Source organism: Tachyglossus aculeatus, chromosome X5 (genome assembly GCF_015852505.1).
Source record: "Tachyglossus aculeatus isolate mTacAcu1 chromosome X5, mTacAcu1.pri, whole genome shotgun sequence".
In the NCBI taxonomy this organism is placed as follows: domain Eukaryota; kingdom Metazoa; phylum Chordata; class Mammalia; order Monotremata; family Tachyglossidae; genus Tachyglossus; species Tachyglossus aculeatus.
Window position 1 is genome coordinate 13,525,837 of NC_052097.1, and position 6,727 is coordinate 13,532,563.

A 6,727-nucleotide genomic window follows, 5' to 3' on the forward strand; every position below is an offset into this window, starting at 1 on the left:
TTAGCACTTGGGAGAGTATGGTTTAGGATCCAGTGATATCACTGATATTTATCGACTGGATCGTACTCTCCCAAGCACTTAGTACAGTGCTCTGAACACAATAAGCACTCAATAAATGCTGTGGATTGATAGATACTGAGAGCGAAGGCTGATAGTACGCACTTGGGCGAGTACAGCCGAAAGAGGACCTAGGGTCTGTGCCCTCAGGATGTTTGTAATCAAGTAGGGAAGGCCAACAAATACTTTTCAAACAGAGCAGGAGGAAGAATAAAGATGAACTAGGTAGTTGGCCATTATATACAGGCTGAAACAGCTGAATAAATAATTGTTGATGCATATATGCAGACGGGCTGAGGATAGGGTTAAAATATGTAGACGGAAAAGGTTGGCTGTAGGGTTGAGGCAACCTGGATGTAATGAATTACTGGAAGCCTTCCTGGAGGAGTTGGGTTTTAGGAGGGTTTCTGGCCTGGCAGCGTTCCATGTTGGCCCGGCAGTGCGCGTGACGGAGAGAGTCATTATTTATTGAGCGCTTATTGTATCCAGAGCTCTGTACTAAGCACTCGGGAGAGGACAACGCAACAATAAGCAGACACAGTCCCTGCCTACAGTCTAGAGGACGAGTTTACCAAGAGGGCAATACAGAAAGGTGGAGAAACACCAGACGGGATTTAACAGTCGATGGAGTGTGAAAGCTGCAAGACGGTGAGGCGTCGAAAGTGACGGCAAGGCTCCTAACTTCTGGGATAGGGAAGGAAGCGGTGGTTATTGACGGAGATGGGAAAGTCAGGAAGAGAAGTGGGTTAAGGTTAGAAAGCGAGAAGCTCAGTTAAGGTGTGTTGCACAATTCACATAACCCAAGGATACTTCCTGCACTAGCTTGTTGGGGGCAGGGAGCGTGTCTGCCAACCCTGTTCTACTGTACCCTCCCAATAAGCGCACGATAAATACCACTGATTATGAGATGTGCTGGAATACTTTTCCAGCACGCATGAGTCCCCCTGTGAAATTCCATCCATTTATTGCAGGTGAGTCTATTCCCTTCCAGTTCATCCCAACTCCTCCTGCCATTCCCCTGTTCCCAGCAATATTTCTGCCCCCCATCCGTAAACCCTAAACTTGCCCACCCTTCTGGGCCCCAGGAAGGCTACACAGCTGCTGCTCCTTCCCACCCCTCTTAATCTTTCCTGGCTTAAACTCCCACTTTGCCACTGGAGCCAAACCCTCTCATCCTGCCCAATTTGCCCCCATCCCCATTCCTCCAGCTTTGGCCAGAGCAGAAAGACCCCTGTACTAGTGGTAAAGGGAAAGAGGTTAAAATCAGCGGGTAGACTTGTGGCAGCAGCTGTTTAGTAAGGTTTGCTTAAAAGTAGAAAATAAATATTGGCGCACAGTGGGGCCGGGGCGGGGAAGGGCCGAGGGCCAAGTTGGAATGGCCGAGGTTGGCATAAAGCTTCTGGGAATAGGGGCAGAGAGGAGGGGCAGAGAGAGAGGGAGGAGAATAGAGAGTTACAAAGTCATTTTCACTTGTCTAGAGTTCATTCAATCAATCGTATTTATTGAGCACTTACTGAATACAGAGCACTGTACTAAGCGCTTGGGAAGTACAAGTCGGCAACATATAGAGACGGTCCCTACCCAACAACGAGCTCAAAGTCTAGAAGCGGGAGACAGACAAGAAAACAAAACATGGAGACAGGTGTCAAAATGATCAGAACAAGTAGAGTTCTCAGTCTTCATTCATTCATTCAATCGTATTTATTGAGCGCTTACTGTGTGCAGAGCGCTGTACTAAGCGCTTTGGAAGTACAAGTCGGCAACATATAGAGACGGTTCCTACCCAACAACGGGCTCAAAGTCTAGAAGCGGGAGACAGACAACAAAACAAAACGTGGAGACAGGTGTCAAAATCGTCAGAACAAGTAGAGTTCTCAGTCTTCATTCATTCATTCATTCAATCGTGTTTATTGAGCGCTTACTGTGTGCAGAGCGCTGTACTAAGCGCTTGGGAAGTACAAGTCGGCAACGTATAGAGACGGTCCCTACCCAACAGTGGGCTCAAAGTCTAGAAGCGGGAGACAGACAACAAAACAAAACGTGGAGGCAGGTGTCAAAATAATCAGAACAAGTAGAGTTCTCAGTTTTCATTCATTCATTCAATCGTATTTATTGAGCGCTTACTGTGTGCAGAGCGCTGTACTAAGCGCTTAGGAAGTACAAGTCGGCAACATTTAGAGACGGTTCCTACCCAACAACGGGTTCAAAGTCTAGAAGTGGGAGACAGACAACAAAACAAAACATGGAGACAGGTGTCAAAATCGTCAGAACAAGTAGAGTTCTCAGTCTTCATTCATTCATTCAATCGTATTTATTGAGCGCTTACTGTGTGCAGAGCACTGTACTAAGCGCTTGGGAAATACAAGTCGGCAACATATAGAGACGGTCCCTACCCAACAACGGGCTCAAAGTCTAGAAGGGGGAGACAGACAACAAAACAAAACATGGAGACAGGTGTCAAAATAATCAGAACAAGTAGAGTTCTCAGTTTTCATTCATTCATTCAATCGTATTTATTGAGCGCTTACTGTGTGCAGAGCGCTGTACTAAGCGCTTAGGAAGTACAAGTCGGCAACATATAGAGACGGTTCCTACCCAACAACGGGCTCAAAGTCTAGAAGCGGGAGACAGACAAGAAAACAAAACGTGGAGACAGGTGTCAAAATCGTCAGAACAAGTAGAGTTCTCAGTCTTCATTCATTCATTCATTCAATCGTGTTTATTGAGCGCTTACTGTGTGCAGAGCGCTGTACTAAGCGCTTGGGAAGTACAAGTCGGCAACGTATAGAGACGGTCCCTACCCAACAGTGGGCTCAAAGTCTAGAAGCGGGAGACAGACAACAAAACAAAACGTGGAAGCAGGTGTCAAAATAATCAGAACAAGTAGAGTTCTCAGTTTTCATTCATTCATTCAGTCGTATTTATTGAGCGCTTACTGTGTGCAGAGCGCTGTACTAAGCGCTTAGGAAGTACAAGTCGGCAACATATAGAGACGGTTCCTACCCAACAACGGGTTCAAAGTCTAGAAGTGGGAGACAGACAACAAAACAAAACATGGAGACAGGTGTCAAAATAATCAGAACAAGTAGAGTTCTCAGTCTTCATTCATTCATTCAATCGTATTTATTGAGTGCTTACTGTGTGCAGAGCGCTGTACTAAGCGCTTAGGAAGTACAAGTCGGCAACATATAGAGACGGTTCCTACCCAACAACGGGCTCAAAGTCTAGAAGCGGGAGACAGACAACAAAACAAAACGTGGAGACAGGTGTCAAAATCGTCAGAACAAGTAGAGTTCTCAGTCTTCATTCATTCATTCATTCAATCGTGTTTATTGAGCGCTTACTGTGTGCAGAGCGCTGTACTAAGCGCTTGGGAAGTACAAGTCGGCAACGTATAGAGACGGTTCCTACCCAACAACGGGCTCAAAGTCTAGAAGCGGGAGACAGACAACAAAACAAAACGTGGAGGCAGGTGTCAAAATAATCAGAACAAGTAGAGTTCTCAGTTTTCATTCATTCATTCAGTCGTATTTATTGAGCGCTTACTGTGTGCAGAGCGCTGTACTAAGCGCTTAGGAAGTACAAGTCGGCAACATATAGAGACGGTTCCTACCCAACAACGGGTTCAAAGTCTAGAAGTGGGAGACAGACAACAAAACAAAACATGGAGACAGGTGTCAAAATAATCAGAACAAGTAGAGTTCTCAGTCTTCATTCATTCATTCAATCGTATTTATTGAGCGCTTACTGTGTGCAGAGCGCTGTACTAAGCGCTTAGGAAGTACAAGTCGGCAACATATAGAGACGGTTCCTACCCAACAACGGGCTCAAAGTCTAGAAGCGGGAGACAGACAACAAAACAAAACGTGGAGACAGGTGTCAAAATCGTCAGAACAAGTAGAGTTCTCAGTCTTCATTCATTCATTCATTCAATCGTGTTTATTGAGCGCTTACTGTGTGCAGAGCGCTGTACTAAGCGCTTGGGAAGTACAAGTCGGCAACGTATAGAGACGGTTCCTACCCAACAACGGGCTCAAAGTCTAGAAGCGGGAGACAGACAACAAAACAAAACGTGGAGGCAGGTGTCAAAATAATCAGAACAAGTAGAGTTCTCAGTTTTCATTCATTCATTCAGTCGTATTTATTGAGCGCTTACTGTGTGCAGAGCGCTGTACTAAGCGCTTAGGAAGTACAAGTCGGCAACATATAGAGACGGTTCCTACCCAACAACGGGTTCAAAGTCTAGAAGTGGGAGACAGACAACAAAACAAAACATGGCGACAGGTGTCAAAATAATCAGAACAAGTAGAGTTCTCAGTCTTCATTCATTCATTCAATCGTATTTATTGAGCGCTTAGTGTGTGCAGAGCACTGTACTAAGTGCTTGGGAAATACAAGTCGGCAACATATAGAGACGGTCCCTACCCAACAACGGGCTCAAAGTCTAGAAGGGGGAGACAGACAACAAAACAAAACATGGAGACAGGTGTCAAAATAATCAGAACAAGTAGAGTTCTCAGTTTTCATTCATTCATTCAATCGTATTTATTGAGCGCTTACTGTGTGCAGAGCGCTGTACTAAGCGCTTGGGAAATACAAGTCGGCAACATATAGAGACGGTCCCTACCCAACAGCGGGCTCAAAGTCTAGAAGGGGGAGACAGGCAACAAAACAAAACACGTAGACAAGTGCCAAAATCGTCAGAACAAATAGAGTTCTCAGTCTTCATGTCAAGGAGTGGTTCTGGAATGGATCCTAATAATTGTATGATAATCTTCGGGCAAAATTTTCAGTTAATCATATTTATTGAGCATGTACCGTGAGCAGAACACTGTTCTGAACAGTTGGGAGAGTGCAGTGTAACAGAGTCAGTAGACACGTTCTCTGCCCAAAATAAGCTTACAGTCTAGAGGGGATACAGACTTTAATATAATAATGATGATAATAATGACATTTATTAAGCGCTTACTATGTGCAAGGCACTGTTCAAAGTGCTGGGGAGGTTACAAGGTGATCAGGTTGTCCCACAGGGAGCTTGGTCTTAATCCCCATTTTACATTTAACTGAGGCACACAGAAGTTAAGTGCCTTGCCCAAAGTCACCCAGCTGACAATCGGAAGAGCTGGGATTTGAACCCCCGACCTCCGACTCCAAAGCCCGGGCTCTTCCTACTGAGCCACACTGCTTCTGCAGGCAGGATATGTACTTAAATGCTGAGGGAAGAGTGAATAAATGGCACAGAGCCAAGTGCAAGGGTGACACAGGAGAGGGAGAAGAAGAAATGAGTCAGGGAAGGCTTCTTGGAGGAGATGTTCTTTTAATAAGAATTCGAGGGTGGGGAGAGCGATCATCCGTCGGATATGAAGAGGGAGGATGTTCCAGACCAAAGGCAGGATGTGGGCAGTATAGTAGCAAAGTGTGTGGGCAGAGAGGTAAAATAGGAGGGAGCAACGTGACGGGGTGCGTTAAAGCAGATGGTTTCTTTTTGCTACGGAGGTGGATGGGCCACCCTAGGAGGTTCTTGAGGAGGGGGGAAACCCGGACTGAACATTTCTGTAGAGAAATGATCTGAGCAGCAGAGTGAAGTACGGACTGGCGTGGGGAGAGACAGGAGGCAGGGAGGTCAGCAAGGAGGCTGATGCAGGAATCCAGGTGGGATAGGATAATTGCTTGGATGAATGCGGTAGCCCTTTAGGTGGACCGCAAAGGGAAACAAAGCAAATTTCATGAGACGACTACGTTTTGAAGGCACGTAGTCCAGTTGTGCTGTGCGGCATGCTGGCCAGCAGCGTGGCTCGGTGGAAAGAGCCCAGGCTTGGGAGTCAGAGCTCGTGGGTTCTAATCCCAGCTCTGTAACGTGTCAGTTGTGTGGCTTTGGGCCAGTCACTTTACTTCTCTGGGCCTCGGTTACCTCATCTGTAAACTGGGGATGAAGACTGTGAGCCCCAGGTGGGACAACGTGATTTCCATGTATCTCCCCCAGTGCTTAGGACAGTGCTTGGCACATAGTAAGCGCTTAACAAATACCATCATCATCATTCATTCATTCATTCAGTTGTATTTATTGAGCGCTTACTGTGTGCAGAGCACTGCACTAAGAGCTTGGGAAGTACAATTCTGCAATTAAGACAGACAAGCCCTGCCCACACCGGGCTTACAGACTAGAAGGAGGGAGACAGACATCAAAACAAGTAAACAGGTATCAGTATTAAAAAAAAAAACAGAATTATAGACACATGCACATCAAAACAAACAGGCATTAATATAAATAATGATAATATCATCATCATTGTGTGTATATTTCATACTATTAAATGGTTGGATTTGTTCTGTACCTGTACATCACTGCCGCCTCTTCCTCTCCTCCAGTTCTCTCCTTGACCCCCTCTACTATCTGGCTTTCACTCCACAGAAATGACCCTTTTTAAAGTCACCGCAGACCTCCTTCTTGCCAAACCCGGTGGCCTCTACTTCATAGTAATCCTCCTCAACCTCTCAGCTGCCTTCAACACTATGGACCTTTCCCTTGTGTTGGAAACATTATCAATCAATCAATCAATCGTCAATCAATCAAACATTATCTAATCTAGGCTCCATTGACCCTGTCCTCTCCTACATTTCTGGTCTCTTTACAGGCTCCCACCTTCGAGCTGTGGAGACCTCTCGGACC